This window comes from Lolium rigidum, chromosome 1 (genome assembly GCF_022539505.1).
Source record: "Lolium rigidum isolate FL_2022 chromosome 1, APGP_CSIRO_Lrig_0.1, whole genome shotgun sequence".
Lineage (NCBI taxonomy): Eukaryota > Viridiplantae > Streptophyta > Magnoliopsida > Poales > Poaceae > Lolium > Lolium rigidum.
The window spans coordinates 153630345-153641464 of record NC_061508.1 but is presented as its reverse complement, the minus strand read 5'-3'; positions in this window follow the sequence as shown (position 1 = coordinate 153641464).

The window sequence follows — 11120 nt, the reverse complement described above, 5'->3', positions numbered from 1 at the left end:
CAAAGTACATAGACCGCCATCCAACTGCATCTATGCCTAAAAAGTCCACCTTCAGGTTATCGTCCGAACCCCTTCTAGTATTAAGTTGAAAAGCAACAGACAATTGCATTAAGTATGGTGCGTAATGTAATCAACAACTACATCCTCGGACATACACTAGTAGGAAAACCCTTATAGGCAAAGCTTAGTTCTGTGGCGCACCGTTTTGAATGCGCCACAGAAACTTATTTTGTGGCGCACCAGGATGTGTGCGCCACAAAAATAGCTTATTTTTGTGGCGCATAGCTGAACAGTGCGCCACAGAAATTATGTGGGGCCCACATTCTGCCACCACGAATTATTAGGGTAGGTATTTACGTGGCGCACAATGCTTGCTGCGCCACGAAATAACTATTTCCGTGGCGCACCGGCTGCGGTGCGCCATAGAAGTAGTTATTTACGTGGCGCACCGGCTCCGGTGCGCCACGGAGTAGTTATTTACGTAGGCGCACTTGTGCTGGTGCGCCACAGGAATTAGTGTAAGTTATATCATCCCCGTACCCCTCCCCTCCCCTCCCCTCCCCACGCCCGTACGTTCACCTCCCCTCCCCTCTCCCCGCCGCCGCCGCCATGGTCGTCGCACTGGCCGTCGCCGCCGCCGCCTCCTTCCTCCGCGAGGGCCGCATGCCGCCACGCTCCACCCATCCCCGCCACCTGCAGCACAAGCCGCTGCGGCGTGGAGGAGGAGGGGCCGCCGCATGGAGGAGGAGGGGCCGCCGCGTCAAGGAGGAGGAGCCGCCGCGTCTTCCTCCTCCTCCACCCCTGCCGTCGTCGTCAACCTCCTCCTCCACCCCTATCGTCGGTGAGCTCCACCTCTCCCCTCCCCTCCCTCCTCCTCCACCCCTGCCGTCGTCGTCAACCTCCTCCTCGATCCACCCCTAGCGTCGGTGAGCTCCACCTCTCCCCTCCCCTCCCTCTTCCTCTACCCCCTGCTCTGGATGTGTTGATGTTGTGCTCGATCTCGGATGCTTGTTGTGCTGCTGTTGTTCTCTGGATGTTGATGCTTGCTCCGGACAAAATTACAGAGAGGATGATGTTGTGCTCGATCTCGGGTCTTTGTTGTCTTGCTTGTTGTGGTCATCATGAATAAAAACAGTCAAACATTCTTTTTGTTTTACTGTGTCTTGTTAGCTATATATTTTTCTATGCTCTGCTGTGTGATGCTTGTGTTTTGGAGCAAGCAGGTGGCATGGCATGTGAGAGAGAGCATGAGAGAGTTCTTGGGGGCAGAGATGATGGCAACATCGCGCTGGTCCTGCATTGGTCCTGCTTTGAATTAGTAAGATCAAGTAGTGGCTTGAGTTCCTGTTGGTAACCAATACCAACAGAGAGCTACTTCATTTTGTCCCTGGTTGCCTCCTTAATTGATCCTGCTTTGAATTTCTTTTAAGGACTCTAGCTAGATTAGAGGGGAAAAAGATTGCTGATTTGTTGCCTATGATAATGGATCATCAAATGTTTCCCTTTGTCCCCGGTTGCCTCCTTAATTGATGCCTTATGATCCAAATGATCCAAGTCCCTTGCATGATCCCATTTGTCCCTAATGTTGCTTAATTAAGATGAATAAATTCCCTCTAATCACCATTTGGAGATCAAGACTAGTTCTTGATATCCATTAGCTAGACTCCAATATTAAAAATGTCTCCCAAATATGGAGACAAACATTTTAACATTACCCCAATGTTATTTCTCTCAAATTGACAGTTTCGATGGTATGCTTGCTCCTCACTCGTACTTTATCAATTCCCTACTGATCCTAAGTACCCATGAATATCTGGTGGTGTTCTTCTGTCTGTTTAGTTACTTGTCAACACATGTGTTTGCATGTGTGTGTGAGCTGCTTGTAGTGTCACTTGACTATTCAAGTTTCAATGTTGGTTACTTTTCCTCTAGTGCAAGAAATGGTTGAGCAGATGTTTATCCACTTGTTGGCCTTTATTCTTGGGTAGCTCAAAGTGTCATGCACTTACTTGGATCATCAAATGTTTCCCTTAATTTGTCCCTCGGTTGCCTCCTTAATTGATGCCTTATGATCCAAATTACTATATTATTGGATTGAGTGATATGGCTACTGCTTGTTTGCTCTCCAAATGCTATATATGTGTATTTGACCATGCTTATGATGGATTTCTTTTAAGGACTCTAGCTAGATTAGAGGGGAAAAAGTTGTCTGCTTTGTTGCCTATGATAATGGATCATCAAATGTTTCCCTTTGTCCCTGGTTGCCTCCTTAATTGATGCCTTATGATCCAAATGACCCAAGTCCCTTGCATGATCCCATTTTTCCCTAATGTTGCTTAAGATGAATAAATTCCCTCTAATCACCATTTGGAGATCAAGACTAGTTCTTGATTTCCATTAGCTAGACTCCAATATTAAAAATGTCTCCCAAATATGGAGACAAACATTTTAACATTACCCCAAGTGATTTACTTGTCGATGATTAGATGGTTGGTCGATCACTCGTACACTCGGGGGTGGAGCAAGTGAGGCTTGGTGTGATGGCACAAATATCAATATCTTGTGCATCCTACCTGGCCTCACTTACTCCATCTCCGGATGTTAATATTTGTTTCGACCAACAAAGTATGAGGCATTCCATTTAGTTGATACCACTTGGCTCTTTCTTCCATTTTAGTGCCGATGATTAGAATGTTCGGTCAAGCTGTACACTCCGGGGTGTCGCTAGTGAGCCTGGTGTGATGGCACAAATATCAATCTCTTGTGCATCCTACCTGGCCTCACTAACGCCATCCCGGGATGTTCATATTTGTTTCGACCAACAAAGTATGAGGCATTCCATTTAGTTCATACTAGCTACTTCTTAATTGCATTGGCCTTTCTTCCATTTTAGTGCCGATGATTAGAATGTTTGGTCACCTATACGCCGCAATATACTTTGTAGACGAGCCCCCTTTCCCGGCCGCCGTTCCGTGAACGAGTCCTTGATGAGACAACAACGCCGACATGCCTCTCCGGCGCAGCACCACTTTTCTTCTCTCGCCGTCCGAGTACGTGAACGAGTCCTTAATGCCAAGACGGTGCCAGCCTCCCTAGCATCATGCCGACCCCTGTTGTCGCGCTTCGAGCCGTGTCGATCATGCGCCCTGCACTCTTCGCCTTCTTGTCCGGTGAACTAATAGACTAATCGTTGGAATAAGGAAGCCGATGACGGCCGATCGCAATTTAATCTTGCGACCGGCTGTCATCGGTTTCCTTATTCCAACGATCAGCCTATTGGTTCACCGGGCAGAAGCGAGCAATGCGGGACGCGGGACACACGGCTTGAAGCGCGGCAGCACGGCCCGGCATAATGCTGGGCAGGCCGGCACGGTCTTTGCATCAAGGACTCGTTCACTGGACAGCGAGGGACTGGCGTGGTTCTGCGCCGGAGATGCAGATCGGCGTTGTTGTGTCGTCAAGCACCCGTTGACGGAACGCCGACCGGGGAAAGGGGGCCCTTCGCAAAGTATTTGTGTTGACCAACAATGTATGAGGCACATATTCTATTTTGTCATTCCATTTGCTTTGAGATTTTCAAAATGCCGATGATTAAAATGTTTGGTCAGCGTACACTTGGGGGTGGCGTAAGTGAGCCTGGTAAGATAGCACAAATATCAATCTCTTGTGCATCCTACCTGGCCTCGCTTACCCCATCCCTAAATGTTAATATTTGTGTTGACCAACAATGTATGAGGCACTTATTCCATTTTGTCATTCCATTTGCTTTGAGATTTTCAAAATGCCGATGATTAAAATGTTTGGTCACCGTACACTTGGGGGTGGCGTAAGTGAGCTCCGGTAAGATAGCACAAATATCAATCTCTTGTGCATCGGACTTGGTCTCACTGACGCCATCTCTAAATGTTAATATTTGTGTTGACCAACAATGTATGAGGCACTTATTCCATTTTGTCATTCCATTTGCTTTGACATTTTCAAAATGCCGATGATTAAAATGTTTGGTCACCGTACACTCGGGGGCGGCGTAAGTGAGCCTGGTAAGATAGCACAAATATCAATCTCTTGTGCATCGGACTTGGTCTCACTTACACCGTCCCTGAATGTTAATATTTGTGTTGACCAACAATGTATGAGGCATTTATTCCATTTCTCTTGTGCATCGGATACTTGTTGGTCTCACTTTCTTCCATTTTCATCATAGTAGGAACTGGATGGAAGGACCCCGATGCAAGCGAGCCTGGTGGGTAGAGATGACGGAGCAAAGGAGGAACCGGATGAAGACTACTTTGTATCTCGAAATTGTGAATTTTGTATGAATTAAGAGTTGTATGCAAAACATTTGACACTTGCCACTATATATGTATCTCGATCGGGCTCTAAGTAATGTGATGATGATGTCTATGTTATATCTGTGCAATGTACATGATATTTATATTATATCTGAATGTTGCTTGTATATAACCTGTGTATCCGTATTGTGTATCCGTATTGTTGTGTATAAGCTGTATATGTATACCGGGCAGCACAAAATCGTGTATAATACAAGCAAATTACGTGGCGCACTAGGAAGCAATTCTGTGGCGCACCCTTTTACGTGGCGCACCTAAGAACAAGTGCGCCACGAAACCTTATTTTGTGGCGCACAGTCAGGTGCGCCACAGAAAGCTTATTTTTGTGGCGACGTTTCTGTGGCGCACCACCCGTGCGCCACAGAATCAAATTTTCGTGCGCCACTGATGAGGCTTTTCCTACTAGTGATAGCGCCAATGTTTTATCCCTAGTGGCAACAGCACAACACAACCTTAGAACTTTCTGTCACTGTCCCAGGTGTCAATGCAGGCATGAACCCACTATCGAGCATAAATACTCCCTCTTGGAGTTAAAAGCAAAAACTTGGCCAGAGCCTCTACTAGTAACGGAGAGCATGCAAGATCATAAACAACACATATGTAATAACTTGATAATTAACATAACATGGTATTCTCTATCCATCGGATCCCGACAAACACAACATAGAGTATTACGGATAGATGATCTTGATCATGTTAGGCAGCTCACAAGATCCAACAATGAAGCACAATGAGGAGAAGACAACCATCTAGCTACTGCTATGGACCCATAGTCTAGGGGTGAACTACTCACTCATCACTCCGGAGGCGACCATGGCGGTGTAGAGTCCTCCGGGAGATGAATCCCCTCTCCGGCGGGGCGCCGGAGGAGATCTCCGAGAATCCCCGAGATGGGATCGGCGGCGGCGGCGTCTCGGTAAGGTTTTTCGTATCGTGGTTTTTCGCATCGGGGGTTTCGCGACGGAGGCTTTAAGTAGGCGGAAGGGGCGAGTCGGGGGGCTAACGAGGGGCCCACACCACGGGGCGGCGCGGGCCCCCCCTTGGCCGCGCCGCCTTGTGGTTTGGCCACCTCGTGGCCCCACTTCGTATGCTCTTCGGTCTTCTGGAAGGTTCGTGGCGAAATAGGCCCCTAGGTCTTCGTTTCGTCCAATTCCGAGAATATTTAGTTACTAGGATTTCGAAACCAAAAACAGCGAGAAAACAGAGGCGGCACTTCGGCATCTTGTTAATAGGTTAGTTCCAGAAAATGCACGAATATGACATAAAGTGTGCATAAAACATGTAGGTATCATCAATAATATGGCATAGAACATAAGAAATTATCGATACGTCGGAGACGTATCACACAACAAAACACAAAACTAAGATAAGGAGAGGTTGCTACAGTAGTAAACAACTTCCAAGACACAAATATAAAACAAAGTACTGTAGCAAAATAACACATGGGTTATCTCCCAAGAAGTTGCTTTCTTTATAGCCATTAAGATGGGCTCAGCAGTTTTAATGATGCACTCGCCGAAAGTAGTATTTGAAGCAGAAGAGAGCATCAAGAGGCAAATCCAAAACACATTTAAGTCTAACATGCTTCCTATGCAAAGGAATCTTGTACACAAATAAATTCATGAAGAACAAAGTGACAAGCATAAGAGGATAAAACAAGGATAACTTCAAAAATTTCAGCATATAGAGAGGTGTTTTAGTACCATGCAAATTTCTACAACCATGTGTTCCTCTCTCATAATAATTTTCAGTAGCTTCATGAACAAACTCAACAATATAACTATCACATGCAGCATACTTTTCATGATTTCCAAACACATAATTTTTATCAAGTTCAAGAATAGTGGAATTAAAACTTTCAAACTTACTTTTATTAATAATATAACAAGGTAGTTGATCAATCTCAATAGATATGGGACTCATAGAATAAGTCAAGAACTCTCCAATCCCATTTTCATTAGTAGTACAATTAATATTATCAAGTAACATAGGACCATCATCTAAAGCTTTATCATAAACATTTGCCAAGCAAAATTCTTTAGTACCATGCATTTCGACATCGAGGCACAAACAAAGCATTATCATAAGATTTATCAAAGTAGCATGGATTATCATAAATAACGGTAGCATAATTATTTTCACAAGTTTTACTCATAGGCAATACTTCAAGAGAATCCACGAGAACATAACATTCAACCTCTTCCGGTAAGCATGGAGGACAATCAAATAATGTAAGAGATAAAGAGTTACTCTCATTAGAAGGTTGGCATGGGTAGCTAATCCATTCTTCCTCCTTTTGTTCGTCGCTCTCCTCTTCTTTTTCATCCAATGAGCTTTCGGGTTCATCAATTTCCTCCTCTTTTTCATCCAATGAGCTTTCGGGTTCATCAATTTCTTCTTCCACCGGTTCCTGCAAATTGTGAGTGCATTCTTGTGCATTAATGTGTCTCTCTTTATAATCAAGGATATAAGGATTCCTACTTGTAGCATTCTATGCAAGAATTAAGGATAGTAGAGACATAATCTTTGAGGCCCTTACAAACAACACAAGTTTCATAATTCTCAACCATGAAGGATTCTATCTCGGAGGCTCCCATAAATAAGACAAATTGTTCTACCTCTTCGAACCCATAATGAATATAGCAATTCCGATTATAGTTCTTAATTAAAAATTCCTCACTAAAGCCACATTGAAATTTAAGATGTTTAGTATCCTGTTGAGAGCAACAGTTTATATCATGGCGTTCAAGCAAGATTTTAGCAATTGTATTCAATTTTTCTATCATAGCACTCATTATTTTACCAGTTCTTGATTCTCTATAACAATTATAACATTCTATAAGCTCCAAGTAGGTTGTTGGTTCTCCCATAACAGCAGTTTTTAATTTTTTGGTTTTTCAAATTTTTATGGATTTTTGGGTATATGAGACAAATAAAATAAGACAAAAATAAACTAAGCAAAAGTAAACTAAGCAAACTAATACTAGACAGAAATAAACTAAGCACAAATAAACTAGACAAAAGTAAACTAAGCAAAACAAAACAAAATAAAACAGAGAGAGATGTAGAGTGTACTCCCCGGGTGAACTTATGAGTAGAGCTATGCCTCCCGACAACGGCGCCGGAAAATAGTCTTGATGACCCACAAGTATAGGGGATCGCAACGAGTCTTCGCGGAAGTAAAACCCAATTTATTGATTCGACACAAGGGAGGTAAAGAATACTTATAAGCCTTAACAAGCTGAGTTGTCAATTCAGTCACACTGGAAAAGCACTAGTAACAGGGGTGATGTGAAAGTAGCAGTGATATGAGAGCAATAGTAACAGTAACACAGCAGCAGTAATAGTAATATGAGAGCAATGGCACCAGAAAACAGTTGACATGTAGAACAAGTATATGATGATGAAAGATGGACCGGGGTTCCCAGCTATCTACACTAGTGGTAACTCTCCAATAACAAGTGTTGGGTGAACAAATTACGGTCGGGCAATTGATAGGATTGAAATAGCATTAAGACAGAATATCAAGATCATTAATCATGTAGGCATGTTTTCCAATAATAGTCGTACGTGCTCGCAATGAGAAACTTGCACAACATCTTTTGTCCTACCAGCCGGTGGCAGCCGGGCCTCAAGGAAACTACTTGGATATTAAGGTACTCCTTTTAATAGAGTACCGGAGCAAAGCATTAACACTCCGTGAAAACATGTGTCCCTCACATCACCGCCATCCCCTCCGGTTGTCCCGATTTCGTCACTTCGGGGCCATTGGTTCCGGACGATGGCATGTGCATACAACTTGTAGATACAATCTAAGCAATAAGTATAGAGCTCAAATCTAAGATCATGCCACTCGGGCCCTAGTGACAAGCATTAAGCATAACAAGATTGCGAGCAACAATAACTTCATAAACTTTGTAGATAGACAATCATAACGTAACAATCCATCGGATCCCGACAAACACAACACCGATTACATCGAGATGAATCTCAATCATGTAAGGTAGCTCATGAGATCATTGTATTGAAGTACATGGGGAGAGAATACCAACTAGCTACAGCTAGAACCCGTAGTCCATGGGGGAACTACTCACGGAGCATGATGGAGGCGATGGCGTTGATGGAGATGGCTTCCGGGGGCACTTCCCCGTCCCGGCAGGGTGCCGGGACAGAGACTTCTGTCCCCCAAAACGGAGTTTCGCGATGGTGGCGGCGCCCCTGGAGTCTTTCTGGAGTTTCGTCAAGAGTTATGGTGTTTTTAGGTCGAAAGGGATCTTATAGGCGAAGAGGCGGCGCAGGGGGCACACAGGGGCGCCACACCACGAGCCGGCGCGGGCCCGGTCCGGGCCGCGCCGCCTTATGGTGTGGTGGCCCTCCGGCCCCTCTCCGACTCTTCTTCGGTGTTCGGAGCCTTCCGGGAAAAATAGGAGGTTTGGTCTTCGTTTCGTCGAATTCCGAGAATATTGCCCGAACAGCCTTTACGGAACCAAAAACAGCAGAAAACGAGGACCGGCACTGTGGCATCTTGTTAATAGGTTAGTTCCGGAAAACGCATAAAAACATTATAAAGTGCAAGCAAAACATCTAAGTATTGTCATAAAACAAGCATGGAACGACAGAAATTATGGATACGTCGTGGACGTATCACCCCACACCTCACCTGGGCACGGGCCCACTCCTGGCCGCGCCACCAGGTGGGGAGGGCGCCCTGGTGCCCCTCCGACGCCGCCTCTTCGCCTATATAATCCCTCGTGACCTAAAAACCCGACACCAATTGACGAAACTCCAGAAAGACTCCAGGGACGCCGCCGCCATCGCGAAACTCCATTTCGGGGGACAGAAGTCTCTGTTCCGGCACGCCGCCGGGACGGGGAATTGCCCCCGAAAGTCATCTCCATCGACACCACCGCCATCTTCATCGCCGTTGCTGTCTCCCATGATGAGGAGGGAGTAGTTCTCCCCCGAGGCTGAGGGCTCTACCGGTAGCTATGTGGTTCATCTCTCTCTCCCATGGTGTGATCTTTATGTGATCATGAGCTTTGTATCGCTATTAATCTATGTGCTACTCTAGTGATGTTATTAAAGTAGTCTATTCCTCCTCCATGATGTAATGTTGACAGTGTGTGCATCATGTAGTACTTGGCGTAGGTTATGATTGTAATCTCTTGTAGATTATGAAGTTAACTATTACTATGCACTCTAGAGGTTACTTTAATATGAACTCCGGAATTACTCTCCACGGTGTGACGGTGACAGTGTGCGCGTCGTGTGTGATTCCTTTATGAAGTTGTGGAGCTTGTTTACTCCGGCTTGAGGGTGCTCTTGTAGCCATACACAATGAATGGTGTTTGTTATCCAACAAGAGAGTGTAGAAAGTAGCATTTATCTATTCAGTTATGTGATCAATGTTGAGAGTGTCCACTAGTGAAAGTATGATCCCTAGGCCTTGTTTCTAAGCATTGAAACACCGTTTCCAACAAGTTCTGTTACATGTTTGCTTGCTTCCATCTTTATTTCAGATTGCAATTACTACTTACAATCATCCATATTACTTGTATTTCACTATCTCTTCGCCGAACTAGTGCACCTATACATCTGACAAGTGTATTAGGTGTGTTGGGGACACAAGAGACTTCTTGTATCGTAATTGCGGGGTTGCTTGAGAGGGATATCTTTGACCTCTACCTCCCTGAGTTCGATAAACCTTGGGTGATTCACTTAAGGGAAACTTGCTGCTGTTCTACAAACCTCTGCTCTTGGAGGCCCAACACTGTCTACAGGAATAGAAGTGTGCTTAGACATCAGCTGCCCCGTCACACCATAAAAGTCAGTATCCACGTGAGGAAAACGTTAAATCATACATCCATAATCGATCACGCGCACCTACAGGAGATAAACGAAGTCCCATCTTGACACATAGCACCTACACACACGTTAGGAGAATATTAGCCGAGGGGGCCGTATCTGATAGCGTTAGAAACGTTTCGTCCCCGTTGGTCTCCCCGCGGGCGGACTCGGGGCGAACCCCTGCAAACCCTAGCCCCAAGCTCCCTCCTCCTCCTCCTCCACCGCCGCTGCCGGTGTAGGCCGCCGGGCAAAGCCTGCGCGGTGCTTGTGGGGACTCCGGACTAGCTGTCCGAAATACCCTGTTATGCATTCAACTCACGACCCCATGATCAGTGTGCTGTGATCACATAACCGAACTGAATATCCAGATTACAACATCCATTACAAAGTACCGAATAATAAGTTTTACAACATTAGGGTCACATGACCCAGTCTTACATAAATGCCAGTTCGGGCGAGTTCACACAAACATAGCAGCGGATACACATCAACGGCGTCGGGCCCAAGTCATGCCTTAGACCTACATGCAGCTGACTTGGAGAACATCCTAGGTCGCATAGTCGTCTTGGTAGCCTCCGTCGTCCTCATAGTCTGGCCAAGTTAATATCCAGGGACAAGGCCGTGAGTACATTTGGAATTTTACTCGCAAAACCATCACGAAGATACTAACAAGAGCTAACTAAAGAGACAAGAGAGGAAGAGTAGTTTCTCTTGTGAATATAGCATGGATAAGAGAATCAGTTTCTCTTGTGGATATAGCATGCATCAGAGGATCGGTTTCTCTTGTGGATATAGCATCTCGGCATCTCCAGGAGAGGCCGGTCTCCTGACCATGCTATCCACAAGAGAACTGATTCTCTTAATCATCACTATGTTCTGGAGGCTATGTGCCTTTTGTCTCTTTAGTTAATGTGTTAACTA